An 18,834-nucleotide genomic window follows, 5' to 3' on the forward strand; every position below is an offset into this window, starting at 1 on the left:
CGGAGGCCAGAAGTTGCTGCACTCAGAAGTCTGTTCATAAATCAATGTGAAAAGCGCTGTCTGAGCGTAGCTCCCAGTAGACACACATCTGCATAACACATACCACTGACACAACTGTCGATGGGAAAAATATCTAAACATATCATTCCCACAGCTGTGGAGGAACAAATAAAGATGTCTAATTCCCCTGTCCCTGGGGTGAACCCTGGGTGAACATTACAGGTAAATGTAATGCGGATAAATCAGAGGATTTAAAGGCAGAGGGACCATTAGGAAATTCTAATCTGACCACACTGGCTAGAAGATGTCACCTAGGGTCTCCTGTGTCAAGATCATATCTGAATTTAGAAGAAAGGAGAAGAAAGACATTCAACCCTCACTTTAAAATCTCAGATGGTGGAGAAGCAAGCTTACCCCTTGGTGAGTTGTTCCCGTGCTAAAATCTTGTGCTTTTTCCCATTCTGGATTTGCCTAGCTTCAGCTTCCAGCCATGGGATCATATTGTGCTGTTGTCTGCTATGTGAAAAAAAACCCCTCTTATTAGGAACCCTCACCCAGTTTTGGCATTTATAATAAAACAATCAAGCACTCCCTTGAATAAATTGGATACGAACAGTTTCTTTTACCCTGTGGCAGGATGATCAGACTATCAGTCACTGCTGTAGCTTGATTGCCCCAGATTTTCAACATCCTTCTCTCCTGCAGAGACCAGAGGTGAACTCTGGATTGTAGACACTGGTCTCCAAAGAGCCAGGAAGAGGGCAGCACCACCACTCCTATTTGGTTTTCTGCTCCTTCATCCAAGAACTACCTTTATTCTGCTAGCCAGTGTTACACAAGTATGGAGCAATTTGCATTGGTCACTCCTGAAGAAAAGTTGTATTGGCAAAGTACAGTTTACACTTCAATCCTAGCTCAGTCAAGTGAAGGCAATTCTGGCCTGGTTTTCGGCCAGAACAATTAACCCTCCTGCACCCAGGTACTCAGAGTGGGTCTCTTCAGCTACAGGGGAGTGATGAAGAAAGCGATGCTGGCTGTGTCTGAGTCCTAATGAAACAGTGTTATTGTAGGACTTTGGCTTCTTGTCTGGAAATAAGAACATTGAGATGTGAAATGTTTTGCCTTTGCTTTAATAGCTAAGGTTTTTTTTAATTTATATCCTGTCCCTCATACGTTTTCAAAGAGTTGAATCTGTTCTAATTTTTTAATCACAGCTGGAGGGAACATGTTTGACACTTGTCTTCTAAAGTGAATTTACTGCTGCTAAATGGTACCACATTGCCAGGGCTGACTTCTCTCTGTGCCTCCAGCAGAAAAGCAACAGGACAAACCTGAGCTGGGGAAGCGGTTGCCTTTCCAAAGGGCCAAGATGCTCCCAAACCAAAGCCCACTCTGTCTTTGCTGAGTGCAGAGATGAGGTGCAGGTAGATCCATCAGAGGCAGGTCATCAGAGAAAACATGTCTCCCTGTGCAGTTTTCCAGTCTGCAGGAACCACCTTACCTTTCCTTCATCACTCAGAAACTAGCATCTGACCTCAGAGGATCTTGCGTAGAGCCCATATGGTAGTGAGAATCATGACTCTCATGCTGTTACTGACTGAGCAGGAATGGGCATGTGTGTCCAGGAGGTTGCATAGCCCTGACTTGGGATGGTCCCATGCAGACCAACCTTTCTTCTTGCAGTTTGCCTGGATAAAATGAAAAGGGGAGAAAGGCATCTTATAATGAGAGACCTTGGCACCACGTATAGTTAATGCAATTGAACTCACACTCTGCTCAGTTTTCACAACTGGGTTTTTACTCTGACAAGTTAATTCCCTTTGATGTCTCTCCTGTCCCTCCCCTGCATTCGTTGAGTCTAAAATAACCCAACTGTCCATCTTGCTTATGGAATTAGTGAACTTTTAAGAGAACACAAAGTGCTCTCACATGAGGATTTGGGATTAAACCTCTCTTGTTTATGTTAAACATAACATCTTAATTCTTCCACTGCTGGAGGGCAAATGAGTCTCCACAACCCCAAAGAAACCTGCGTTCAAGCCCTATAGCAAAGGGCAGTGTGATTTGTTTCTCATTACAGATGTTCTTTCCGGTAAAGTTGTCTCATGGTATATGACAGGTCTCTTACAAAACACCTTTATGCAATTTAAAGAGTTTTTACTTAAAATATTTCGCATTGTAAGGCAACATATGCTTAATTTTCAGCACATTGCTCTCAAACTGCACTAATCAGTGCAATATCTGACTTTTTTCCAGGGATGTGGTAAGGAACACAACAGCCTGCCATCCTTGTCTCATCCAATACCCAAGGAGCTCTGGATTTGGAGGGGGGAATCCCACTGAAGTTGACAGTTCCCTGAACTGGGTTTGACTCCAGCCTCCTGGCTCCAGGTGTACATGTACCTTCTCTACAGATATGCATGCACATCTGGAGGGGCAGACCTGTGGGAAAGGGGGGCAAGGCAGCACAGATTACTGAGTGGTAGATTACTGTAGATTACTACAGGATTGAGAAATACATGCAGTCCCACAGATGAAGGGAATATGAAATAAGATGAGGGATGAGGTAGACGCAATGCAGACCCCCAGAGAAAACTGGAAACAGCGGGGAAAAGGCAGAGGAATTGGGAGGAAAGGCAGGAAAAGACTCAGGACAGGAGAGAAAGGGCAGTGAGTGAAGTAACTGGTCAAATAAATTTTAAGTAAAGAAGGAATGAATGAAGGAATTAAGAAGTTTGGAATTTAACTTATTGAACATCATATGGTAAAACTGTTGAAACAGGGACAAGAAAGGAAAAAAAGGAGCAACTAGAATACAAAGCTTTTTTTTTTAAGTAAGCACTGGTTGGAGGTCTCTGGTATAAACAGCATCAGGGACACCTGCATTTCCCCACAGGAGCTGTCAGCCCTTCTGTAAAACCAGCTTTCACTCAGCAGTCTCACACTGGCTAGCTTGCATTGCCTCTTGTCCTGCAGAAAGCTGGGCTTAGCATGAGTGTCATGCCCGGCCTCTCCGCTGGTCCCCATGCTCCTGACCTGCCTGCAGCTGGAGAGCTGCCCTCCTTCCTCTGCCTGCCTACCCCACCACAGCCCCACCATCATCCCCTGCCCTTTGGTCTCATGAACATCCCCACATCTACTTCCATTTCTGGGCCATTTTAAATGAAGTACCAAGAGAAGAAGAGAGGTGAGGTTTCTTGTCTGGGGTGACTTTATAAGCTGGGTTAGCAATGCCACTGGCATTACTGAGGGATTCACTTGGATGCCGGTGATGAGGGCCATGCTGCTGATGGGTAACTGTTGGTCATTTAGTCCTGCTCCTGACTTCCTTGGCAATGAGATGCTCCCACACACCATCAGCATTGCCAAGAAGGAAACACCTCTACCTCCGAACCTGCCTTTACTAAGTGAAATGCATCCATGCAACTTGCTGATAACCCACTGGGAGAGACTGACTGCTATAGAGTGCAGTAGACCGGTGCATTTGCACACGCACAGCAGCCAGCACATGGTCATATGTCAAGGCCAGGACAGCTGTCCCCTGGCCACTTCTTCAGGGGTTGATGACACATGTACAAGGCAGGTGGTGTTGGAGCCAGTGAGGGCTACAAAATCCAGCAGCAGCAGCAGCCTAAGCAGATGGTTTGCTGGATTATATTGCCTGTCAGCAAAACTGCCTGAATCCTCCTTGGATTACATTAACTGCTCGGGCTGAAACATCACATTTTACTTGTTTATCTTGGGCAGATTTCTGTGGAAAATATTTCAATGGTCTCTTCACCAGGAAGGACTAAAGAGCAATGTCTTGTTTTGCTTGTGTTGAAGACTGTGTTCCTATGAGGGGAGGCAAGATCTTCATATCTGGCTGAAAGGTGGGGATGGAGAAGGAGATTAACTAGAAGGATAAGATTTGGGGACCAAAAAGCCAAGCCAGGTATGTCACATAGGTACCAGCTTCTTACTACATACAGGGATTGTGAATTCACATCCATTAACGTGTTTGTGGCACTCAGATAATGTGGAGACAAGCATCACAGGAAAGCCCACTTCAGTATTACTAGTTCTGCCTCTCAAGTTCTGCCTCTCAAATCCTTAATGATTCAAGGACAGAGGATTTCAGGATGTTTGCACACTGAGCAGTGAAGATAAAATGTAACTGCTCTTTAGAAGGGCACAGTCCAAACTGTCTCTCAGGGCTCACTGCTCTGAATGAAGGCTTAGGAGACAGCAGACATTCTTGTGCTACTGAAGATTTGCCATTACTCATTTGCATCCGTGTGCATGTAGCACTTGCTGAGACACCAGGAAAGACCTTCTCTGCTCCTCCCATCCCCAATGCAGTAGTTAGAGAAGAGCTGCCTTATGCAGACACCCTGCTAAAAACCCTGCCATGCAAAGGCTCGCTGGAGCTGGGCACAGGCACAGCCTAAGGTCTTGCAGGAGTCTGAGACACTTAGGAGGGACTTTCACAATGTAGACGGTCCAAAGAAATCATCCTCACTACCTGAAGGGCCATCCCATTCCAGGAGTTACTGGGAATAAGAGTATAAAGTCACTTGCAACCCCTCCATCCTCTTGCTGTGAGTTCACTGCTGAGGTTCAGCTCTGAGCCTTGTCTGCTGCATAGGTGATAACATAACCATAAGGGGAAGGAAAATATCTCTTTCACAGAGATGTATGTTAATCTCCAGTTCTGATTAAATATATCCCAGCTGCTAGGAACAGCTGTGAAAGATTTTTTTTTCTTTGCCTTTTTCAAGTGTGATGCATTCCTCCTCTTCACCATCCCCTCGTGAAGGGGGGAAGAAGAGTGAAGGGGGGAAGAATAGCGTTGGATAAAAGCCTTGCTCCAGGGCAAGAAAAGATCCAAACTGCAGCTTTGCATAAATCTGTCACTTTGATTCCCCTGAGAACAACTGCAAACTTGAAAAATGGCATAGTGAAGCAGGCACAGGTGTTAAGTCCTCTTTTTTTAATTGGTTAAAAAAATACAGGGAGAAAAAGTTGCTGCGAATAGCCCCCAGAATATGATTTCTTTCACTCAGCTTTAAGCTTCCTTAGCTCTTCCAGGACTATCTCCGTGTTGATAAAAATCTTATTTCTAAACCAGAAAGGAAATGGGGAAATTGTCCTGCATCAATATCGGCTGCAAAATCCACATTAACCATCCTTTGCTACTTCTGCTGTTTTATTCTCTCCCTGGAACAATTTCTGAGGGGGTTTTTGCTCTCTCTCTCACTTTTAAATGCTAATGCATCAAAGATTTGATGGGTTTGGCTCAGGAGTGGATGGGCAGCCTCTGAGGTGGCTCAGTGATGTTTTCACCCCAGGGTCAGCTTTGTATCCTGCATTAAATTTGGCTCTTTTACTTGAAACAAAGAAACACTGTTGTTACAAATACTTCTCCTCAATCCAGGCACTTTCATCCCCAAATGCTTCAGCAACAAGTGGCCAGATTTCGCTCCGGCGAGCGGAGGCGGCTGTGGGGGCTGAGTTCACCTTTCCTGGGGCCCAACACGGCGATGCCCTGGTTGCGCCCCGGGAGGACTGACAGCGCTGAGGAAGCCCGGAGGCAGGGGCTGCCCCGAGACGGGTGGAAGGAAGGAGAAGCACCCACATCAGGGGTGTGCAGCAGGGCTCCCCACGTCGGCAGGGACGGCGCAGGCACCCCTTGCCCTGCCTGGGGCTCCTCTCGCCCCCAGCCACCCCACACAGACCCCAGCTGGCTGCAGCCCAGCTCCACACCCCTACCTTTGTCCCTTAATCTTTCATGCTCTCATTAAGCAGGAGGGGTTTTCGTTTAAGGCTCCATTGTAAAGAAGGAAATTGCTTTTGCCACTGCACTCCCAAGGGCTGTACATTTCTCAGGCAATTAGACCTTTATCAGGCTCTATGCTGCAGAGATAAGGTTTGCTGAATATGTGTCGGCTGACACAGACTGACACAGACGTATAGCTTGAATAATGTAAGCGAACTACTTTGAAATCCTTTTTTTCTTCTTTTGGCGCTGTTTGTTTGTTTGTTTGTTTGAAGTCCTTTCCCAACTCATTGGTGAAACTATATTTGCAGTAAATGAAGTGAAAATATTTAGGACTGTGTTGGGTACCTCTAGTCACAGTGTCTAAGCCTGGCAAGCTGCTCTCTCCAGGCATGATGGACTTGGTGACCACTTCTCTCCCGTGACTGTCTCAGAAGCCCAACCTGATGGGAGCCCACCAGACTGCTCACCGCTTTCTCACATTGAACCACCCCAGGACTCACGGTGCTAAGCCAGGACACCCCGCTCTTGCTTTGACACCAGGGGAAGCTGCCCACATCAGGACTGCTATAATCCTACTCAGCTATAATCTGAGAGCGTATGGAAGATGATTTACCCACTGAGGTAGTTTTACATTTCAGTGCTGTGCTGCTTGTGTTGGAAGCCAAATTAATAATAAGGTTTGGCCAAGTTCTGCATAGGTTGAAACCTGACTTTTGGCTCAGCTTCTGTCTGACAAAGAGGAAGATTTCAGTGTTCCCATCAGCAGCTTTGCTTCTGGGGCTGTCATTCCCATTCCAGCAAACAAGGCAAGGGTGGGTTGCCTCCAGATTGAGGATACCTGTGGGTCTTGTGACTTGTGGCGGGAGGGTGACGTGGGGTTAGGTTTAAATAGATGAAAAGTCAGAATTCATGAGATTTTTGCAGCCTATGCAATTAATTCGTAACAACAGAGCTAGCATGAATTCCACCACTGCAGTACATGGCTGTGCCCGGGGACATGCAGAAGTTCAAGCTAAGGTACAGCTCTGCTGGTTGCATGGCGACTGATAGATCACACTGAATCATACCAAGAGTTGTGCTGGATTGTGCTTGGAGTTTCTCATTTCAATAATCTACCAATCCCCAGTGAAAACAATGGGAGGCTGAAACTGATGCTTTTAATGTGAGTTGTGTTGGCTTTTGAAACCCAACATTATTTGAGATCATCTCTCTTACCTTCTCCCTCTGAGATCCAAGAAATTTACTATGGACAAGTGCTATCATACGTAGATATGATGAATATATGATATGATTAATACTCCACAGTTCAGATCATAGTTCAGATCTCTCTTAAGCAAAAGATCTTTTTCTATCCAATATTTAGAAGTGCCAGAAGACAATTGCCCAAGAGGAGTCCTTGGTTCTTAAAATCGCTTTCCTCTTGGTTCATCTTTCCTTCATGGCATTTGAGAAAGTGACGAGTCCTGCATGGATTGGAAACTGCAGAATGTTTTCTGAAAGGCAACAGAAATGCACTGAAAGACAGTAAAACCAAGCTGGCCCAGCAGGTAGGGACTTGGACTTGGGACACCGGAGTGTAATTCCCTTTTCTGCCATTGACTTCCTGTGACACTTTGGGCGAGTCACCAAAGGCCAAATACTTAACAATGTGAGTCCTAGTCCCATTGTATCCCAGATTCCCATTTGTAAACTAGGGATAACACCATCCCTAGTGTATCACCCCCATCCCTGGGGTACGACAATACTACAGTAATGGGGACTACATGAATAAAGCTCAACTGGTTTGAAAAGGGAAGTCTACTAACAAAAAATTTGTAACCAACAAATCGAGGAAAAGAAATACAGCAGTGAAATGTTCCAGATTGCTAACTGTGTTTTTAAAGGTTTGGGAAAACGCCTAGAGCTGTGAGTAGGTGCCAGAGAAATTAATTATGATAATAAAACTTCTGGGAAGAGGTGGAAATGCTGGAATGATCAAATCATGTGTAATTATGAGGAACATTTTCTGTCTTCTTGGTAATACAGAGCTGCAAGGAATGTGTGTGTTGCCTCCAGAAATGTTAGGGGCCAGGATGTCATTCTTTCAGAAACAAAACAGACAAGAACTGAAAGGAAAAAGAAAAAAAAAAGGAAGAAAAAGAAAATAAAAGCCAAACCAAACAAATGTCTCACAGGTCACGATGCAGCAGCCAGAGCTTTGAAAGGCGGCCAGGGGAAATTCCCTGAGAAGCTTCCCTCTGCTCAGGTAGGAATTCCTCGCCCCTAACCTTTGTTTGGGATCAGCTGAATCATGTTATATGGCCTTATTTTTCCCTCCAGCCATACGCCTCCAGTCTGCACACATCTGAGTGGATTATCAAGGACAAACAAGCCTCTGCTCTTCCTTTCTTTCCTCCTGCCCTCATGTTCATGGTCGGAGCTTCTTTTCCGACGTAGTGGCCTCTGCCGGAGCCACGTTGGCCTCGAAGGGCAGTGGGCAGAGCCCATGAGGCCAGCAGTGCTTGCTGCAGTGGACAGCCATGCGATTGCTCCTTCACTGACTTATTTAAAGGCAATGTTTGACAAACTGTTGCTCATTGCAAAAAATTATTCATAAAAACCCAGCCCTGATGGCAAGTTGGCAGCACAATTACCTAAACTCTCTGTATAGAAACTCCAGGTCACTTGTGACCGTTTATGGTTGTGCTGTTTCAAGACGAATTAATTGCCTTCTGGGTTTCCCCTGGCTCTGCAAGGCTTTTCCTGGATTCACACACACTGCCAGCTGCTGCACAGAAAGCCAGTGGGGAAAGATAGGGCTGGGAGAGGAGATACAGATGGGCCCTGTCTAGCAAAGCTTTGGTTTCCTTGGCTTCTGAACATCACGACCTCTTTGTGCTGCAGCCCTTGTTACGCTGCAGGCCATTGAAAAGAAATAATAAAAAAACCACATTGCAAGCCACGCAAATGAAAGGCTTTGATCTTGATCTGCTGTTTGGGAGAAAAGCTGCAAACTCCACCCTGCTAAAGGCAGCATTAGCTGAGCTTCTCGGAAACTCACTCTTACAGGCTTCATCTCAAACTACAAGCTGGGTCCGCAACTGCAGCTTGTGTTGTCCTTTTAAAGAAAGCTTTGATACACAGTAGTGGGATTCTCACACACACCAGTACAGAAGGTTTTCTTGATTCTTATCCCTTATAGAAATGGCATGTAATGCTTATTCCTTATAGACATGGCATGTAATTCTCCATGGAATAATGGCTTCAGTGCATCATATGGCTGGTCCTCAACACAGCACCCAGAAGCCCTGACACGGTGAATGTTCAGCATCATCCCAGAGCACTGTCCTGGTGGATGTTCCCATCCCTCGGCAATATTTAAACACCTTTAAATCAGGCTGTCTGCCTCCTCACATTACTTAGGATTCAGAACACTTTTCCTGGATACTGCAGAAGGATCCCATGAAAGAAAGGAAATCTTTACATTGTATTTTGTATCTCTTGGCTCTGCAGTGATGCTATCATGTATCTCCTGGATTGATGACATCTTGGCATCAATTCTCATTGGATTTCTTTGCCAACTATATCCTGATGTCTCAGATATGATTTATGCCTTTACTGACAAGTATATTGATAGACAGTCCACCCCATGAAAACAAGAACACAAACCTGAGAGAAGCCCCCTGTTCTCAACATTTATAAGTGGGTTTGATCTAGACATTCCCAAACCCAGGACTTTCAAAGAACACACCATGCAGGCAACTTCCATCTGCAAACTGCAAAAGCCACCGGGGTGGTATGACAATCTGACGTGCCATCCTACTGCACCCCTTCCTGATGGTTTACTGGGATTAAGAAACCCTGTCCCTTAACCACTGTGTAATTTCACCAGGGGTGTTAGAAGTTTATTGCAGTTTTTTCCAGAGATGACAGCATTTCAGCAAGGGGATGCTGTGGAGCATCATATTCTAGCAGGGTTCTCACCTTGCATTGTGAGAGTATCCAAATGCCCTTCAGAAACGCCTCCAGCACTGTGTTTATTGCATTTTTTTTTTCACTCCCCAAGTTAAAAGCTATTGTTCGTCAGTCTCTTTTCTTCTTTACGTACTTTATATCATCAGCTTTCAATAAGTAAGTGCATCATTTAAGCTTTAGGATGAAACCTGGAAATAGCGCCCAGACTGCTGGATAGCTCATTCCTACAAACTAAAGATGCTTTCAAACATTCTGCCTGATTGCATCCCAATACCAAATGATTCAAGAGAGCAATCCTTATGCATTTCTGCTGCTCTTTTGGTGAGAACCGTGACAGCACAGCACGGGGAGAGCAGGCTGTTTGGCTTTTTTTATTTTGGTGTTTTTATCCCAATTTCCATCTCAGTCTGCACCTAATTCTCAGATATGTTAGCTCCAGCTAGAAAGTAACTGCTCTGATTTCAAGTGAGATGGGGTTTACTCAGCTGGCTGTCTGTTTTGCTCAATTATTAACATTGGAGATTTTGCCACCCTGAGCTTAGTGGCAAACAACTGCTGAAAATCTCAAGTGGCAAGCAAAGAACCAGGAAAAAACAGCACCTGCTTCCAACACAGTTCAGTCATCTGAAATCCAAGTGGCCCATGAATTACGTTAACCTGTGAAAAGTCATTTCCACAGAAGTTATTTTTTCCTTCTCAAATTCCTCTTGTTACTTTCGCTCAACATAATCTTCATTTCACAGGTTCAAGGATGAGGTGTTTTAGGGTAATGGCTCTGGGCAAATGATAACTTTACATGAGGTGGCTGCAATCTAGGAAGCTCTTTGAGATTTGGTATGTAGATATTGCACTGAAGTGCTCACAGGCTAAACAAGTCAAAAAACTGAAGAGATACAGTAGCCCAGCTCTCTCAAACACAATCTTCCCTCCTCAATCCCAAAATGTACTTCACTGGCTACAGTCTCAGGCAGCCTGAAATCTTAGATGACCCCTTGCTTTCAAAGACTAAAGCAAAGAAAATGCCTCTTAAGAAGTTTACCTTCATGAGCTCCCCAGCCCTAAGCTACCCCATAGCTTACAGATCCTACACAAAAATCCTCCAGGATCCTAAAGCAGCCTCCAACATGGTCTCTCTGCTCTGGGACACACTACTGATGCCAAAACCCACCGTGTCCAGCTGGGACTCCAGCAGCAGCTGTGTTAGAGCCCAGCTTTGGCCTCGAGGAGGAACTATTGGGGCTTTTAAAGAGATTTGTACTAAATCCCCACCCAGAGCACAACCTATAAACAGAGGGGATGGTTTCAGAGGGAAAGTTATCACGTCAAGGAAAAATCTTTGCAGAAGTCAGAAATGGCCATGTATAGATCACTAGGGTTTTACAATGATATCAGGGGAGCCCAGATTATATAGTGATGCACTATAGAAAAAACTGCAAGGAGAAGCAATCCCTCAAATGTAAACCCTGTTGGGAACGATGCCAGTTCTTAGTGATACTTGACCCTGGGCTTGATTCAGATTTTGTCACAGGTCCTTTTCGTGAGGAAGAATAGGATAAACCAAAGCAATGAGACCTGGATAGGAACTCTGTCATTTGGGCCCTACTCTGACATTGCAATGCTAGTAAGTGCTTAAGTTAAAAATAATGTCAAACCAATAATATCTTAAATGAGTATCCAAACCCTTCAGTGAGAGCAGATCCCTAAAAATCATTACATTTCCTTCCCCTTTCAGTGTCTCCTGCATAAATAACCTCCTTTTAATAGACAGAAGCTATGATGTAATGCAATCAAAGATAAGCCTGGCTTTTCTTTCTCTGCAGTACACACAGTTGAGGCCAGGTAGCCCTTCTCCTTTGTACCCTCTAACCCAGCGGACAGCCAGAAGAATCAGGCAGTCAGAGAGAAAGTAAAGAGATTAAAAGAGACGGCTACAAGTGAAACAGTGAGCACCATAGGAATGACTGCAAAAAAGCTGCCTGGGGTCCCATTTGGGTCTCCATCATGTCCTGTGCAACTCTGTTCACCTCAGGGGAGCTTAGCAAATAGAAGTAACCACACGTGTTTACCGCCTGTACACCATATTCTCCAATAATCTACCCAAAGAAAACAATATTTCTTTAGGCAAGAAAGCAAGGGAATAAGTAAGTGAAGAAGGAGGGGAAAAAACCTCCCATGTATAAAGCTAGCATCAGCTTCAAGGCTACAACCTATGGGTTAACAAGATCTTTTAATAGGTTGTTTCTCTGTCCTCACAGAATTCAGCATGTCTAGAAACACATTTTTTATAGCCGGCTTTCTATAACAACAGCTTGTTCTCATCTCTGTAACTAGTTTACTGCAGCTATGATAATAATTGATCAACTTGTAAACCTGATTATAAAGTCTCCTCCCTCATCTGCCTTGTTCCTTGGCTGGCTCTCGCTTTTGAAAGCAGTAAGGATTTACAGTGGTGGCTGGCTGCGGCATCCATCCCCTCCCTGGCTTGCTATTAATGCTGCCTGGTTTGGGAAGTGCAGTCTGGCTCTGGTGGAGTGGCTGAGGATGTCTGGTTACAGAGCCTCCAGCCATTAACCCCACCTGGATCCAGTCCCAGCTGAAAAGAGAATATCAAAGTTGTGGAGGGAGTCCGAAAGGATGTCTTGTATTCTAGCATCCCGCGGGCCTCATGGGGTTGCACTTGTGAGATACTGAACTGCACAGAAGTGGATGCCCTTCAAACAGCCCTCTGGATTTGACAGTTATGATGCTGCTCAAGGCATGTGAAGGCCAAAGATAAGCAATATATTAAGTAGGAGATATCTGGGAGGGATCACTTGCTACTGGGGACATCCACAGAATCACCCCCAGCAGAGCTGACAGGCAGAAACAGGATTCAACAAAGGGTTTGACATCTGGATATCAGTCTGAATATACTCAGGAATCTGGACCTGATTTCTGCATGCACCTATGTCTCTCCCTTTAATACCCAGGTACATCCTTCTGTGGAGAAAGCAGATGGTTACTGTGTTGCCTGGCTGTGCCGTAAGGAACTTATGTGTTGCCAAAGCCATTTTTAATCTCATTGGAAATGCTGAAATGGGTTGGGAATTCCAGATTATGAGTACTGAGAAATTATGTTTACTCAGTGCAGAAAGCACCAGGACAAGAAAGAAGTGCTTTACCATTTCTCTGCAGCGCCGTGCTTCAGCCCTCAGCAGGAAAACCATGGAGTCAGGTAGCTCAGGAGCCAAGTCCTGTGCTCAGGGATGAAAGGGAAATCCCACCTGAAGGCCCCATGTCAGCTGCAGCCTGGCTCTGTGGTTGGAACCGTCATGCAAGACAAAGAGAGGAAGACATTTTTTCCATGATACAATGTAGAGCCCTAGGTGCCAAGGCAGCTAAACAAAGCAAATGAGCTAGCCCATGCCATGCCATGAGGCTCTGCACAGCTTGAGTTAGGAAGCACTATTACAACCACATTGTCACTCACAAATCCTAAATTAAGGCAATTTATCTCTGCATGGGGGAATTCACCGTGCACACGCGGTGAGATGAGCTAGATGCCCAACGTCAACTGGCCTTGCAAGTAACTGGTGCTTTAATTTAATTACTAGCGCTTGAAAACCCAAATCAAAGTCTCTGTGGATGAAAAACATGGCAATTGACTGACACAAAATTTCTTAACTTCCTAAGCCAAGATGTCCCTTTAGGGCTGAAACAAGTATAGAAATCATTGCCATGATAACTAGATTAATCTTTCTTCTCAAGGACATGAAGTATCCAACTAAGCAAGACTTTTATAACAGTAATCACTTGACTTAAGTAAAATAAGTGTATGTATTAAGTGTATTTCAGCAAAATATACTCATTTTTATTCACACCATTAGCAGTAATAATAATGGTTAACAAATCAGAAGCATTGTTTCATGTTCTAAGGAGCTTTAGAAGCACTAAGAAATTAAGGATTTGCTCATAAAGAGTGGTGAATAAACAAAAATTACAGAAGGAATTTAAGAAGCCTGAATAAGCTACAGAAATCAATGGAAGATAAATGAGAATGCAGAGAAATCTGGTTTATATTAAAAATCCCTAAAACCAATAATGTAACACGGTCTGGGTGAAATGAGGTCAGTGCATCTCTTTCCAGAACTGAACAGACATGCCTACAATGCAGAACCCACCACAAGAGAGGTCCTTTTCTCGGGAAATTCAGGACAGATATAGATGGTGATTCTGGCAAAGGCGTATCATGCCAAGAAGCAGATCCCAAAGACAAGGATAAAACCAGGATGAGAGAAAACTGCAAGAAGATGGTCAGAACATAAATATCCAGGTATATTAGCCTAACATCTTTCTCCAGTTCTACTTTCATGAAGATACTTGAAATTGTAATGAATAAATAAATAAAAACCTGCTGCTTCAGAAGGGGAAATCTGTGATCAAAGAGTTGTTTCAAGGTGCCATTAAAATTAAGGCATTAAATATATGCTTGTACTGAAGCACATAAGCAGCTATTTAATCAGCTGTGAGTCTTTCATTTTTCAGCTGTTGGCAATGTTAGAGCCTAAGCCCCTGCCCAGGCTTCGCTGACTAGCAGCACTATCTTGATTCAAGCATCAGAACATTTTAGTGTGTATCTTAAGGCTCAAACCTGCGAAACACCAACTTCACTTAAGAAGTGCTGAGCGCCCTCAGCTGTCTGAAAAGCAGTTTGTTTTCTGCCAAAATTTCAAATCTGTTTACTGCCTTGAATAGCCTCGGAAAAATTCTCCTTCTCTTCTTTTTCTTGCAAACCAAATTCTTTCCAGTATTCACCAGTCCCCCAGTGACGGTGAATGGCAGCCTCTGGATTTCTGGCCTGTTTTGCAGAGGACGAGTACTGCATGTTTGCCACCAAGCAGGATAGATTACCCCTGTTGTGCACGGGAGCTAGAGCAGAAGTGCTGAGCGGTCAGGGCTGGCATCCCTCTGGGATCTAGGCATCACTGAGGGCTGGGGTACCCCTCTGTGGTCTGATGAGCAGATGCCCATTGAAGACCCTCTTCCCTGTGATGATAACAACACTTCTTGATCCCACGAGTCCTCTCTGCCTTGGGATTCAAGGTTCTCAAACACACTGTAGTTTCATGCAGAGTTTCGCCAGCATAAACCAGCACAGCTGCTCAAAGAATCAGCCCTTCTTCCCCTCTGTCATAGAATCACAGAATGGTTTGGGTTGGAAGGGACCTATAAGGATCATCTAGTCCAATCCCCTGCCATGGGCAGGGACATCTTTCACTAGATCAGGTTGCTCAAAGCCCCGTCCAACCTGCCCTTGAACACCTCCAATGACGGAGCATCCACAGCTCCTCTGGGCAACCTGTTCCAGGGTCTCACCACCCTCATTGTAAAAAAATTCTTCCTTGTGTCCAATCTAAACCTACTCTCTTTCAGTTTAAAACTGTTGCCCCTTGTCCTGTCACTACAGGCCCTGGTAAAAAGTCTCTCTCCATCTTATTCTTATAAGCCCCCTTTAAGTACTGAAAGGCCTCAATAAAGTCTCCCTGGAGCCTTCTCTTCTCCAGGCTGAACAACCCCAACTCTCTCAGCCTGTCTTCATAGGAGAGGTGCTCCAGCCCTCTGACCACTTTCGTGGCCCTCCTCTGGACCTGCTCCAACAGGTCCAAAAGCCACTTCTTCACAGTCTTCCACCAAAGTTGCATGAGCGTGTGGTAAGCCAGCACAAGGGAAACTGATTTAGTTAAAAACTGACCCAGGTTAAAACCTCTAGTCTGGTTCACTCTGATCTGGCTGTCTGTATGACTCCACCTGCACTTCTTTCAAAGGCAGTGTTATCTTATACAGGCTTAAACACTGTATAAAATTTTCACTCCAAGCCTCCTTGCAGGAGGTGCATTCCCAGGTATGCCGGGGTGTTCTTACAGTCATCATAGTGATAAGCCCAGGCTACAAGATCCCCTAAGTGATCAGAGAAATACTGCAATTTGTGAGATGTGCTTGCAAGCTTTATTTCCACTCAGTAGCAGCCACAATATCTCAAGAGCAAGACAAGGATATGGTCCCATGCTGGTACACAGCTCTCTGGAGCACTGCTGAGGGTTCACAGCTTCTAGAGGCAGATGCCTCAGAAAAAAAACCTCAGCTGGGTCCTACCACGGGTTTGATCTGGGGTCTCTCTTTGGGAAACTCTGTACTGTCACAACCTCCATAATGTTACTGTACTTGTTCTCTTAGTGGTTTGTAACACCTGACATGGTCTTTGCTGCTATCAACAATGCCAGTGCAGCGCAATTCACTGTGATAGCAATATTTCCCTCCTCTGGATTGTGTAAAAAAGGGAAATAGTGATGAGTGCACTTACACAACCCACCAGAATTTGTATTTTCACACTTAGTAGGAAACTAGCTTGTGGAGTCAGAGAGCCCTTCAACCAAGTATCATAGCAAGACATTGGAGGTAAAAACAAAATAAGGGTCATTTATGACTAAAAATATTAAGAAGGAGATTTTCAAAAGGATTTAAGTGGTAAAATTCATTAAGAATGGGATGTCATAATCCATTTGCCTCCAGGCTTTAGTTGAGAGTTACGCCTTTTAAAATAATGTTATGCTTCCACCCAAGTATTTTTGTTTTGACCATCTCTTTGCAGCCAGGAAGCAATGTTTCCTTTATGTTATATTGCATGATGGGAACCTGGCTAATCTCTCCCTCTGGCCCATATGGTGGTATGGCGCTGCAGATACCGTTCTCTTTAATGAGGAACATGGGTGCATTCCAGGATAAAGAAAACAGTATTATCTGCAAAAGATTTTTACCACAGTACTTTCAGAACAGAGGCTTCCTCAGCCCCACTCTGGCTTAATTTCCTCTTGCAGCTTTATAGAAGCACTGCAGATCTCCCCTACATGGAAACATTGAGGAATCACTTCTTCCAAGGGGATCATGCTGTACTGGACAGACCACTGCTTTCCCTTGACAAGGAGCACTGTCATTGCTCCTTGGCTGTCCAAGACTTCTCCATCTGACCTGGAATCCTCACGTTTCATTCTCCTCTCTCCATGGCTCTCCAGTTCCTTCTCTATAATTTCCTAAAATAGTCCCACTTTTACTTTTGACCATCCTTAGGCAAAAGTAAACCTCCCTGCTCCGTCTCCTAGCCCTAGGTCACATTTGCTCGTTGATCTGCCTGTGTTTTCCTGGCATAGCTGTACTTGGCAGCAGTGCCACATTCCAAGGGCTTCAGACATTTTCTCAGTCTGCTGCCTTCTTGGTCCAAATTTCACACTCAGAAAGAGCAAAAGAAAAGGGCAAAGATGCCTGTGTTTTTAAACACTTGCGGTGTTCTGGAGCTCCCGACCTGTTCAACCAATGATGATCTGGAAAGAGAACTGGTGCCATCTATTGGAAAGAGAAAACAAGGACAGTTGTCAATTTGGCTTTTAGCTTTTCTGCACATTTATCCATTTTATTTTTTCCTTGCCCTTTATCATCAAGGGTGTTAAGGACAGAAACAGCAACACCTGCTGGCATGGCAGCTGTTGAATGAAATGTCCTGCTTCCTGAGTGGGCACCAGTATCTGTTGAGTGGTCAAGAAAGGAGAAGACAGCCCAAACAAGGATCCTATAGTACTGTCAATGGCAGTTATTCTGCAGTCACAAGTCAGTTCACCTCTTCTGAACTGCCAGAGACAGAATCACAATACCATCAGACTTGTAGTTAACATTTTGCTCCTCTTCTCAGCAAAAAGTCTAAAGCATGCTACTGACAGGCAGAAAATTACTTTGTCATCAGGGCTCCTAACACAGGGCCATGTACCTAGAGAAAATAGCATGGAGTACTTTTCTTGGTTGCTGCTCTTGCTAGACTGAGAATAAGTGGGGACATTTTTGCCAATTCGACTCCAATCACTAAATTTATTAGAAAAAAAGATTACAGATAATATTTTTGACTGGTAACAGAATGAGTTTGTTTCAAGAAAGAAATCAGAGCTGATGGTAAGGAATTCCAGCAGCTTGGCACAATCAAACTGCAACTCATTTGAGGAAGAAAAAAGCTGAAAAGGAAAACCATTACAGTACAATCTCTTTACATACCAGCAAGCTCCGAATTAGATCATCTAAAAGCTGCGCTAAAAGTACTATTTTTACTCTTCTGTGTCATTGCACAGGGATGTTATATAATTGCAGTTGTAAAAGAAGTTATCCATCCGGCTGTATGTGGGAGGGAAAATGGTACATGACACTCTGTATTAAACTGTGCAGAATGGGCCGAAAGGAATTAGGTAGATACATTCTTTGGCACTACCTTTGCTTCACATATCCTGCCCACAACAGGGTTATCAGACTGAAACCATGATCTTGGCTCACTTTTTTCTACTATTTTATTTCTGTCATCTCTCAGCTTCCTAGACTTCGCATTTGATGATTCTCCCTTTGAAGGTAGTAACAGTATCAATACAAATAGGTTCAATACCAGACTGATAACCAAAAATCCATGATGATCACAGACTGAACATAACATACCATCTGTTAATGGCAGATAAACATTCAGATCATACATCTGACTTTCATGCTCTTTGTCGTTGTTTTACTGTAGATGATAACCTAAGGCCTGACACTGTTTAATGTAAATTTTACCAGCTGGCTCTGAGTCCTCTCCAGGCTATGGTAGCATTTAATTGTTGGAAGAAATGAATGCATTTCATTATCTGACTTCTCACTAGGTTATGGTGACATTCATCACACAGTACTGCTGACTGCAGAAGTTGGATGCACTTTATAACATCCACACTCCCCCACTTAATCTGCTCAAAGCCTGCAAAGAACGTATCTTTATGGTGTTTTCAAATTACCTGTCAATTGGAAATTAAGCTTAATCAGCAAATGTGAAGTCACAGCAAACACTCCAGCATTACGTTGGCAAGAAGCCCAGCTATTAATCAAGGGTAACAGTCCTTCCACAGACCTGTGGATACCTCTGTGGACAAAATAAAGCAAAGCCTCTTTAGGAACCTGAGCTGCTCAGAGGAAGCAGACTGGTGTGGTGTATATTCATAGTGTCCTGAAAGAGAAGTCAGCCTTTGGGCTAGGTCTGTACAGTATCTATGGGATCCTGGCCAATATCAGGTGTTTCCAGCAGC

The sequence above is a fragment of the Gavia stellata genome, chromosome 4 (genome assembly GCF_030936135.1).
Source record: "Gavia stellata isolate bGavSte3 chromosome 4, bGavSte3.hap2, whole genome shotgun sequence".
Lineage (NCBI taxonomy): Eukaryota > Metazoa > Chordata > Aves > Gaviiformes > Gaviidae > Gavia > Gavia stellata.